This window comes from Lepisma saccharinum, chromosome 11 (assembly GCF_977018435.1).
Source record: "Lepisma saccharinum chromosome 11, izLepSacc3.1, whole genome shotgun sequence".
NCBI lineage: Eukaryota > Metazoa > Arthropoda > Insecta > Zygentoma > Lepismatidae > Lepisma > Lepisma saccharinum.
Genome location: NC_139239.1, coordinates 26104874 through 26117292, shown reverse-complemented (window position 1 = coordinate 26117292; position 12419 = coordinate 26104874). Strand labels below are relative to the sequence as shown.

At 37.8% G+C, this 12419-nt stretch overlaps 2 protein-coding genes across 5 annotated transcripts in view; one reads left to right on the top strand and one right to left on the bottom strand.

Moving 5' to 3' along the window:
- Positions 1 to 12419, top strand: part of homer (protein) — a 427795-nt gene that overhangs the window by 6615 nt on the left and 408761 nt on the right. The window lies entirely within an intron of this gene.
- LOC145994686 (uncharacterized) overlaps positions 1 to 12419 on the bottom strand; it is a 48733-nt gene that overhangs the window by 26568 nt on the left and 9746 nt on the right. The gene's annotated exons all lie outside the window — the stretch shown is intronic.

The window sequence follows — 12419 nt, the reverse complement described above, 5'->3', positions numbered from 1 at the left end:
TCAAGGTTGACCGAGACTTTTATTTCTGCAGAGGAAATAGGTAGCAGAAGAAACACCAAACTATGTCAGTTTTTCAAAGTAGGCTATTCTCCGTGCGCGCCGAGGCACCGTTGCCATCGTTCTGGCAGCTCCCGAATTCCTTTGGCGTAGAAAGAACTTGGTTGTTGTCGTAGCCACTGGAGGACATTGCTCCGCAGTGCTTCGTCTGTCGTGAATTTCTTCCCTCCCAGATGGTCTTTAAGGGGTGCAAACAAATGATAATCACTGGGGGCTAAATCCGGACTGTAGGGGGGATGGGGCAGAACTTCCCAGCGCATGTCGGCCAGAGTTGTTGTTGTCACATTGGCCGTGTGAGGGCGGGCATTGTCATGGAGAAGAATGACATTTCCAGACAACATCCCAGGTCTTTTCTTGCGAATGGACTTTCGTACAGCACCACTCAACAATGTGGAGTAATACTGGGCATTAATCGTGCTCCCTTTGTCCAGAAAATCCACGTGGATAACGCCCTTCCTGTCCCAGAAGACACTTGCCATGATCTTTCCAGCGGATGGCTGCGTTTTGCTTTTCTTGGTGGTCGGGGAACCTTTATGCCGCCACTCCATGCTGCGTCTTTTGGTCTCTGGGGTTGAATTGTGCAACCATGTTTCATCACGTGATGATGGATTGCAACAATTCATCACCTTCTACTCGAAACCGATTCAGAAGCTGTTCACAGACCGTCCTGCATGTCCTCTTCTGATCGAATGTCAGCTGGTGGGGAACCCACCTTGCACAGAATTTGCGGAAGCGTAAGTGGTCGTGAATGATTGTCTCAACACTCCCGACATTGATATTCACCTTGGCAGCAATATCCCGCAGTGTTACTCGCCTGTTCTCAAGAATCATTTGCTCAACACGTGCGATATTCACTGGTGTGACTGCAGTCGGGCGAATGTGTCCATGCGCTTCATTTGTCACCAGCTCCCATCCTTCGCGAAACTGCTCACACCATTCGTACACTCTTGTCCGCGACATTGTTTGTTCACCATACTGTGCTTGCAATCGTCTGAAAATCTCAGCTGGTTTCACTTTCTCCTTCACGAGAAATTTGATTACACACCGCTGCTCCACAGCCACAGACACACTGCTTGCCACCATGTTCGCTGCAACTGCTGCGCATGCGCAAAATACGTCATGTCGGGCGCTAGTTACTCGCGAAGGAATACATTACGTCACCCGCACGTTTCATCATGATCCGGCTATTCATCGATTTTTTACGTACGAAAATCCCGGTCAACCTTGAACGACCCTTGTAAATAGTGATTTATCTATTTGCTGCATGTCATGTGAATAGGGTTTTTCTCATGCACGGTTAAGGATTCATGTTCCTTAAAGCTTCTGAGCTTCTAATCATTTGCATAGCTATGTTATATAATATTCTATGTTTTTTGCTGAATACAAGTGTCTTTAAAACAAGTCTAGACGGAAATTACTTCAGGTGCTTAATGATGATACAGACAGGGTTGTTTCAGAGTGCTTATCTGGGCCAAATGTATCCCTAGGTTTTGTAGGCATGGTTCTAGGGTTGTACGAATTGTGGTGTCAAAATTGTGCCTCCTTTCTTTTTATTGTTGTTCCTATGCATTCATGTACCTGCCATTTTTGAGAAAACAAACAGGATTTATGCTCCTCAAGTTGACAATTTAAATCCACAACATACTTTCAAGTGAGGCAATGCACAAGGAACACTTATGCCCAGTCTCGGATTCGAACCCGGGACCCCTTGCATCGTAGCGTGCTGTGCTAAAAGGTGACGATTTTACAACTGTGTCAATTGAGTGTATCGCAATATCAGATTTTATCTAATATGGGTTTTTACAAGCTGAATCTGTCCCCTGACACTGCCACATCTACAAGAGCAGTTACAGATTAATTCATGTTCCCTACAAATCCATGGAGATGTAGCACTTTTTAACCCTTAAAGGAGCAAGATATGTTCAAATTGGGGGAAAAAATAACAGTTTGCACTCGGACTACCTGAAGCTCGAGTATGACCAGAAGTTATATATAATTTGTAAATTGCTATTGCAACGTTGCTAATTTTGTTGTATCCTGAGAGATACAAAGTTCCTTTGTGGAATATTTTATCAACATAGCGCAATGTAACTTTTAGGATACAAAAACTATATATATATTTGTTTTTATTTATTCACAAAATGAAACTTAGGAAATTGTTCTATTATTACAGTATATGCTATTGTAATGAAAAATATATCCGCGGTAGCTCAGTCCTTAAGACGTCAGACTACCATTCGTGATATCCAGGTTCAATCTCCGGCAGTGGAGAACCGGGATTTTTTCCACCTGTTCAAGCGACTCCAGTACCCAACCATCGTGTTTGTCCTTTGTGGCAGTTTCTACATCTACCCTTTGTGCCCCATTTTGTCCAGTGATCTAGATCTCATCATATTGGCTATCATCCGGTGAACCAGTGGCCTCACAACAAAGGTGGTTGTGGTTCATATTCTAGTTGCGAGTCATGGAGCATCTTGAAGAGATGGGCGGACATGTTTCCTTCCTGTGTTCAATTCAGGTCGAAACATATTTAGCGGTTCATGGCAACATACTTCCATAAATTAAACAATGGGACAACAAATATAGTAATAGGTTTATTACAATGAAATATTGTTTGTTACACAAAGGAAGCTTTAAATTAATGTTTGATGTGGTTTGGTTCATCACCAGATCTCCAGTTGGGCACCATTCACGTCCAAACACACTTGCAATCTTCTTTTGAATCCGAGAGTTGCGTTCTGACTGTGCTCGTCCGGAATGTTGTGAAACACATCACGTATCTTGAACTTCAGGCCGTGAAGATTATCTGTTTCTGTGCACACACCTGGGTCATGACATGTCCCCACAGCCAGTAATCCCAAGGTGTAAGGTCTAGTGATCTTGCGGGCCAAGTTGTGGGTCCTTTGTGTCCAATCCCTGTCTTCCTAAATTTACCATCAAGAAACTCACAAACATCAAGGGCAAAGTGTTGGGTGCACCATCTTGCTGGAAATGGATCTCATTGATGATGCCTAACCTCTGAAGTTCCAGGACAAGGAATGTCTGTAACATGTTCATGTAGCTGACGCCGTTCACCATGTCCTCCTCAAAGAAAGGACCAATGAGGTGGTCCATCGAATACACACCACACATTGACCTTGGGGCTATCCTGTTTGTGTGTCTCGAACTCATGTGGATTCTCAACTCCGGTGCTTATTCACTTTTCCAGAAACACAAGAGAAAAGAATGAGAGACTGAAGGGCCACTATCACAATTTTATTGGGTTAACTTTAATTCACAAAATTTAGATGCGGTGGAGGCACATAGTGGTTCAGATCCCACTTTAAACTGTAGGTCCAGTCCCGATTAGCCTTACTATGCATAAAGAGGACTTAAAACACCAACTCAAACAAAATTTAGATGGACTCATATTGTGGCGGTATCGTCATGGGAAGAATACAGACATTGAAGATTTGCCACCTACAAGCAGAAGTGGTAGGAAACATTTGCTGAGATCTTATTTTGACACACATCTTCAGCGACATTGTATTGAGATGACATGGTTGTTCACATAGATCCTTATGGATCTGGTTTTCAACTGATAGAAGATGGTTATGTTCCAGAACGAAGTTAAAGAAATATCCCGACGACTTCGTTGGGGTGTATAATTCCTAAAATGTGCTAGAACTCCATACATCTGTAGGGAACATGAATTAATCTTTAGCTGCTTTTGTAGGTGTGGCAGTGTCAGGGGACGGATTCAGTTTGAAAAAAACCTATATTAGATAAAATCCGATATTGCGATACAATCACTCTTGGTAAATATTAATTTTAATGGTAGTTTGAAACCACTTAATTTCATGGCAGCACTGCATTATGATTATTGACACAGTTGTAAAGTTGTCATCTTTTAGCACAGCACGTTACGATGCAAGGGGTCCCAGGTTTGAATACCAGACTGGACATGAGTGTTCTTTGTGCAACTTTGCCAGATGTTTAGATCTGTGTTGGCATGTGGTTTGATGCCATTTTCAAGGACTTGTTGAAAGAAGCACAATTTTGACATTTCAAGTATTTTTCCATGTTTCCATCTCTATTTCCAATCACTAAAATCTGCTTTAATGCAACGCATGTCACCAATTTCAGAGCACCTTTTTAGCAGAGCTTGGAGGTTCAACAGTGCTATTTGGAGTTGCATCCCTCCAAGGCCAATGTCACATCCCCCCAAATCATATCATTCGCACCCTCTAACCATATCATAATCCCCACAAAGTATTTAATTACGACAATGTGTCTACTGAAAGTAACTTTTTCCTTAACTTTACTGAACACTATACTTGATCTGCCCCTTCTTCCTAAACAGGGGTGCCCATCACTTAAGAGCGCCCCTAAAATCGTTCATCATAATCCCTCCAAAATAGTTTGGATGAATACGTAATAACTGTGTCTATTTGAGTGAAATACCATGTTAAACTGTCCATATTTTTTAACTGTTAGATTTTCGAAAACACTTAAAGCTAAAACATTGATTGGTTAAATATAGTAAATTAACTTATGTAAATATGCATATAAATAGTGTTTGTGAGTGGGTTTATAAAACTTACAATTCGAGTATTTAACACAACTTGTTACACTCTTGGGGTAAATATAATTATTTTAGTAACCCATACCAATACTTACATGGATGTTATCTTCAGTAAATTTTAATCTGTTAAAGTAAAATTTTCCTCTGACAAAAAGTTAGAAATGCAGATTCGATATATTTTTGTTCCAAATGATGCACCTGCATTAAATTAAGCAGTATACCAACACTAAGCCTTATATTTTAAGAAGTGATGTTATTAATGAATATCGAGAATATAGCTTATGTCTAGTAATGCAGCTATAGTATAAAACTTCACATTCACCTCAGTAAAGCACCAAACACACATTCTTGTAACACATCATTGCGAGTGAAGCGAGCAAGGAAATGTTTACATCCATTTCTTTGCAGGCTTTGAAGAATATTAATTTAATGGGGGTGTTAATACGTTCTTAGGATCCTGAGATATTTAGTCTTTTCCAGCTTCTCTTTTGGCACGTTTGGGTCGAAAACGTGTGGATACCATATCACTAAATACAGTCTCCAAAATTTAATGCTCGAACTCTCTCCACTACAGAAATCCCTTGACAATCTAAGATTTAACACTTTATCAAGAGCTTCCTATCTCTCCCTTTAAATTTCATACTCAATCCTACCACCAAAATTTCCATGCCAATATTAGACTTACTGTTGATATTGAACAGTGGATATTGCCTCCTCCAAAAAATTAATTCTCAGTCTCCACACCAGAATTTCGACAACAGTCTAAGACAATAGTAATGCACAAGAATTAAATACCCCACCCCTCAATTTAATGCTCAATCCCCCTCTAACTTAAATACTAACTAACTAACTAATCTACCATCTAGAGTTAGATACTATCCCCACCCCCAACGTTTAATTCAGAATCCCCTTCAGAACTGACATGTCAATTAAGACCTAATATGTAAGAGTTGAATATTTCCCCCCTCCCCTTCTATAATACCCTTAAACACTTTATTTTCTTAATGGATTAAAGTGTGTAAACTTTCTACATATATTTTGGAAAAATATATAAACGTTGAATTTTATATTATTTGAAGCTGAAAAATCCCCCCCCCCCAAATCTCGATGGTGCAGCCTGCACAATAATCACCCCCTGTGGGCACCCCTGGTAAAGATGTAGTGTATATTGAGTTCCAGTAAGTGTAACTCTTCGTCAAAATTTCAGTTTGACGAGAGAAATTAAATTGTGTTGTAATAGGTCTTTGAATGAGACTACACACAATTGTAGTTCATATGATTTTAGTGATATTTGTTTTAAGCAGCCGGTGCAACAAATTGTTGCCATTGAGCAACATAAACATGCATGGTTTCATTGTATTTGTGCATTCATGCAATTCATATTTTCATCATTCATCCTCATCATTACAAATAACCCAAGAGGTAGAAGAAAAGCAATTCAAAGTACTTTAAATAGAAATATACATCTCAATATAAAGTGGAACTCGCGATCATCTTTCTCATTGATCAGTGTTTGCTTTACAGTAAAACCTAATGATTTTGGGTGAGTGATTACTAAGGTTTGAAAGTTGATTACCTAAAAAATCTCTAAAAATGACCTGTAGTATGACCTTATAATTATTAAAAAATGACCTAAAATGGTAATAAATGCCATAAAAATAATTTTAGCTCTGAAAATGAAAGCTTAATTTTTCATAAATTTTGAAGAAACCCATTGTTTGATGTTTTTAAACTATTGGAGCAAAGGGGAAAAGCAATTAAGTGTAATTTTAATTTTGTTTATTTTTACTTCAAGGTCATATGAAATACACTGCAAGGTTTTTCTGTAAAGTTTTTCACCTTCTTTCAGTGTGTACCTTCCACGATAGAATACTTGGCCAGCATCTGAAAATACCATTGTGTTTCGCCTACATCTGATTATAATTTTTTATATTGTGCCTAATGTTACTTTAAAACTGATTAAAGCGATAATAGTGGCCATCAAGGGGACGTTAAAGCAGGCTTCACATACTGGATGAAAAGTAAATTTACCTCAATTAATTATTAAATCCATTGCCAAACATTTCCGTTATAAACAAAATTGTGTTTTTCCACTGACCATATTTTCGATTAATGTCGAACTTGCTAAAGGGACCATCTCAGGAAATGTTAATATGTAAGTTAATTTAGAATTCAAGAAACAACAGGGGAGGAGAAAAATAAACCTCAAAAATGAAGAAAAATGCAACAAAACGGAAAAACACTGAAAAATGACCTGGTAGAAGAAAGAAAGAAAAAGTCGAAAAATGTAAAATAAAAACTGTGTTTTCTAGTTCTAGCTGAAGGGAAACAGACTGATACAAGGTTTAGCATTATTTTCAAGGCTCAGAAAAGAAAGATGATTTTTTTCAACAACTTCCAAGCCCTAGTGATTACTCTGACAGAATCATATTGTAAGGTCGTGAGTGAAATCCTGATCGAAGGTTTTCTGTAATTTTTGATTTTATAGCATGCCCTGCAGTGAAGAAAGTAAATTTAAGACATTTTGATTCTATGTAATCAGTCCAATATACAATTACAGAACAATGTGCATAGACAGATTTTTTTAGGAAGTAAGGAACATGCTATTTATTATGATTTATGTTGATCCTATTTATAGTTTTTCATCAGTTAAGGGCTCTTATGTTTGTTTTTTGATGCATGGATGAAATAATTTTTTATTGTGCTGCATAGTTTGCAAAAATAACAAAAAGTTTGATGTTTGAAGCAACCAAGAGTATACAATTTTAAAGGAAATTTGAAGTGATCTAAGCATTCATCACATACACATTAACTTTGTTAAAATCAACTGTATTATAAATATTTCAACAAAAGTAGGAAAACAGGCTTGAATAATGTTGAAACTGTTGGGTCAATAACTTGAGCAGCACTTGTACAGTTATGCTGGTATGGCATTTTGCCAGTGACCATCCATCAGGAGGAGTTACAAATTTTGACACCAGTACTGACTGGTACTCTGTTGTAACGCAAATGACCAAGAGGAAATGTTAAGATTATTTATTACTAAAATTGATTTGTAGGCAATGTTGTGTTAACAGCATTAGCAAGTACGTACATAGTACTTAGGATTTAAGAAACAAATGTTGATGGCACAGAAGATTAATTTGACAGCAGTGTATAGGATGTGTCATTATTATTTATATCAGTACTATCGTTTCCTTCTTTGAGTCTTGATCCACTTTATGTTCAGGCAAGCTAATCGGAACTGGACTTAACAGTCCAAACCTTATTAGAAAAATAATCATATGCATAACTAGCGAAGGGTCCAGAATCCTCTGAATTACCGAGACACTTATGTAGTTCATTCTGGAAACTACATTTTTGCAGGAAAACGAGACTTTGGCACCTTGACCCACGGCTAGTTTGGTCTTGCCCCTTCATCTATTTTGTAGTCTAATCACCATTCTTCATCATCATCATCAGCCGAAAGTGGAAGAAAAGCGACGGATAAACACATGCAAAAAAATCAACTTCCAAGTTTTGGAATATCTCAGTTGAAATTTTAGCTCAACCATTCATCACATGTAGGAGGACAATGTCATCAGCGAAAGATTGTTGTGGCCTAACATGCCATTGCATCACCCTAAAGAGAAGATCATAAATATTTCCGTGAATTGATTTTGTTCATTTAATTCCAAATGCAGTCGTGATTGCTTCTTGCAGTATGTGTTACTTAAACATTGATATACGTACTATCGCAGGTTGCGTGTTCAAAGGTGGATATGGGTTATATATCGTCGATGTTTTCACGAACTGGCGAATGTGTCAACTCCCTTGCATCACGAACCGGCGAATGTGCAAAATATTGATTTTGAGAAAAGCGAAGTTGAAAGTAGCCAATTTTGCGTTACTTGCGAATCATTGAAAAACATATTCGAGCTAAACTATATTTTGAGATAATAATAAATGCTGTGTGAGAAGGTAGTTCACATGAGAAAGAACACCGTAGAAAGAATTTTAATGAACAATAAATGAACAAAGGATTTCATTGAATCTATTCGTCAGTTCGTGAAAACAAAAAAACAAAAAATGGAATATTTTTAGCTTGGTTCGTCATTGTAATTTTCACTAAAACTGCGAATTTTACAGTTCAAGGCTAAAACTTTCAACTTATTTATTGGATATTTATACAGAGTTAAATATGAGGCCAATCATAACATACACCATAACAGTTTAATACGTAACAGTGAGAAACAGAGAAATTCACACAACACTAGACGTACCCGCAAATAAATTTCGAGAATAATAAAATTCAGGAAATAAAATGTAAGGAACAAAATGGTAATACATTGACCAACACTAGTCTGTTATCAAATACAAAGTTAATAAACGCAAAATTGTTGTTCAATTAGTGAGGTAATCTGACATAGAAGTCTTTATAATCAGGATGAGAAATTACTGGTATTACTCCTTGACATAATGACAGCAAGTCCTGGTATTTTTTCATAGGTAGTTTTGGCTTTGAAGTAAAAGCCCTTGGTGGTAAATTGTCCTCTTTAGCACTGCGTGGATTAGGAAGTGATATACTTGAGTGTGTGTTTAGGTTATGCGACGTTTTTATAAATATATTGGGACAACCCTTGCGCACTTGAATTTGCATGACTTTTGTCCAGTCCACGGGTTGACCCTCATTTGTTGTTCTAACTTTTAGGATACGCAGGTACTGCGAATATTGTTTCCAATCTAAGACGTCTTTAGTATGCAACTCATGAACAGCATATGGTTGTTTCTTTCTTGCCATCCTGATTACCGGGATGAGTTGGGCAGGGATGAAGATATCTTCACTCCGTCGAAGTGTGTTTTCTATTGTACTGTGAATAGCATCACCTTCACTTTGTCCGTGACTCGTTTCGAAGAAGAAAACATGTATGGTGTTGATGTTTTGTGCTTCATTGTTTAAAAAATAAACGAACATAGAAGGCAGGATACTATTTTTGTTCTGAGATGCACATCCATCGGCGAAGAACGCTACCTGTTTTACACCTTGTTCATCTTTCATCAGCAGAAACTTTCTTAAGTTTGTTGCAACTTCATTCGGACCTTTTTTTGCTAATCCTTCGTGCCAAACGTAGCAATGGCCGTTTTTACTAGCTAATTCATAAATTGAAAAATTATAGGCTGATAATTTTCTTTTGTAATGCAGTTCAGTTCGTTTGCTCTGTGGTAGATTTATGACTTGCTCCATATCAAAGCAAGCAGCCACGAACTCCTGTGGATTTTGTAGAGCTGTATCTTTCATCGCACTTTTAATTTCCCTCACCTTCTGTTTTTCCTGTATGTGCCTGTTATATTTTTCAATCAAGTCAGAATGATTAGATAGACAATTAGCTGATTTCAATGAGTTGTACGTCTCACACAAACCACAATGATCTTTTTTTGGAGAACGAAATTTTAACTTCATACATTTAAAAACTGATCTGTATAAGGAGTAACATGCCGAGCTGTTTGGAAATTGTTTTTTGAATAGTTCATACATCTTTGCAATACTCAAGTTGGACGACAAGTACTGTTGGCTAGAACTTCTGCGGCAAAAATGAGATTCCATCCTAGGGAACATATTTATGTGCTTTTTAATATCTGTACGCATTTTTTCGTCTCTTTCTTTTAACGTTGTCTGACGTCCACCTCTCTTTTCTTCTTCTACCATGCACTGGTTCTTTAACTTCATTAGCATTGTCCTTACTTGTCTCTCAGCAATTGCAAGTGTGTTAAGAAACATTTTACGACATACTCTTTGTCTTACGTTATTGTCATCTGGTAAGAAATAATGAAGCGTTCTTTCCTTCCTCTTTTTGTCTTCTGACTTCGTTGACCTTACAGGAGCATTGGAAACGATGAACTTACTCAACCATTCTCGTTGTCGGGAAACATTTCCTAAATTATAATACGCATTATTAACTTTCATTCTTGTGTTGACATCAAAATCGTTGCACTTCAATCCTCTTGTTTGGCATGTCCGTGACTCACAACGTGGACGAAGCAATCTGCGAGAAGGAAAAACTTGATGACTCTTTTCACTTACATACTCATAACCCAAAGAACGACAGGCTTTTACATTTTTTCTTACTTTTTCCTTTTCGGAAACCCTTCGCTTTACTGGAGTAACATCCTCCTTTTGAGAACCATCGACTTTAAAATCTGTGTGGCTTGATCCCGGAGGGATGTTTTTCTCTTGTACACTAACACGTCTGTTGTGCTCGGCGCAATCCAATATGAAGTGATTGTAACAAACCAAATCCTGACACGTTACGCATGCAGCAAATATTTCTTCTTCACAATGCAAGGAACTACATACAGCGTGAACATTCCTCGGTGAGGAATGTACGGACGATTCATTATCACTGGAAGATATAAGAAAATCAGGATCCTTGTCCTCATCATCCGCTAACGTTTCTGAAGAACTGTCAATGTCACTAACTACTGCACTCGAGTCATTGATCACACCACCTGAGCTCTTCTTTGGCACTGACAGAGGAAGTTCATCACCTGTATCACCACTTTCAGAATCGTCTTCCATCCCAATCACAACACCTTCATAATAAATTTTCTCAGGATCCCACCACATTTTTACTTTCGCTCCATATTGCAACTTCTTCATTCCATGGGGGAGTGTAAGTTCTTGGCTTCTGACGATGTTAGTACTGCCATCAGTCCACTTCACAAGCACGTCCTTATTCATATCTTCTGAATAATTACACACCGAGCCACACCACTAGAAGGCTATTCTTCAAAATAATATCAAAGAAATATGGCATTTCTTTTATAAACCATTCGAAGTAATTTAGTTGCGAGAAGTAAACCAGATGATTGCCAATTTCATTGAAAGTTTCAAAATATAGACTGTACATTGTTCAAATAGAAACACAAACAACTGTGCCTTACATGTTAACTGATATCTTACAAATGGGTTATATTTCTTATGAAAAAAATGAAATATAAAACGTTTCATTACAGCGGCATCTGTTACGCAAAATGTAGTCGAACTGACACATCCTGAATGGATTGTAAAATGATATCATGTTTTTCTCCACGAAGCGGCGAATTCCATATTCGCCGGTTCGTGAAATTATCACAATACTAGTTTTCATATTCGTCAAAACGTTGTCCATCTTTATCTCCTAAGCAATATTTAATAGAAACTTGAAACTTTGTGAGAGCAAAGTACAAGTTGTTCCAACATATACAGCGTCAAAAACTCAAAATGTCAAATTTTGCACATTCGCCGGTTCGTGATGCAAGGGAGTTGACATATTCGCCAGTTCGTGAAAACATCGACGATATATATCACCATTACCTTCCTCACTTATTTTAATAAGAAAGCACAGTTTAATATGCGATAATACAAGAAACCCTCTCGCAAGCATAAAACCGAATAATATTTCCCATGAAGATCCTAAGTACTTTCAATTACATGCGACGTCAATTGATCTTTGTGTGTACTTGTAAATTGACAAGTTGCAGTGTGGATGCTTTTATCACATGCATACAATTGCGATTGGGCTCTTTCAGTGCATCCCGAATGATTTCAAGCAAAGGAGAGAAAGAAAACGGTTTGAAGTGAATTATGATTGAAACTTGGGGTTCCTGTTATTTATGGGGAAAGAGTTGAGAGCAGAAAGGACAGCCCTGGCGCGTGGCCAAAAGACATCTTTCCTAACTTTAATATTTCCCGCTGTTTTCCAATGCAGTGGTTGAAGCCGCAAAGAAAATTGCTTTCGAAAGTTAAGATGGAAAGAAGGCTCGACGTCGGTGTACAGAA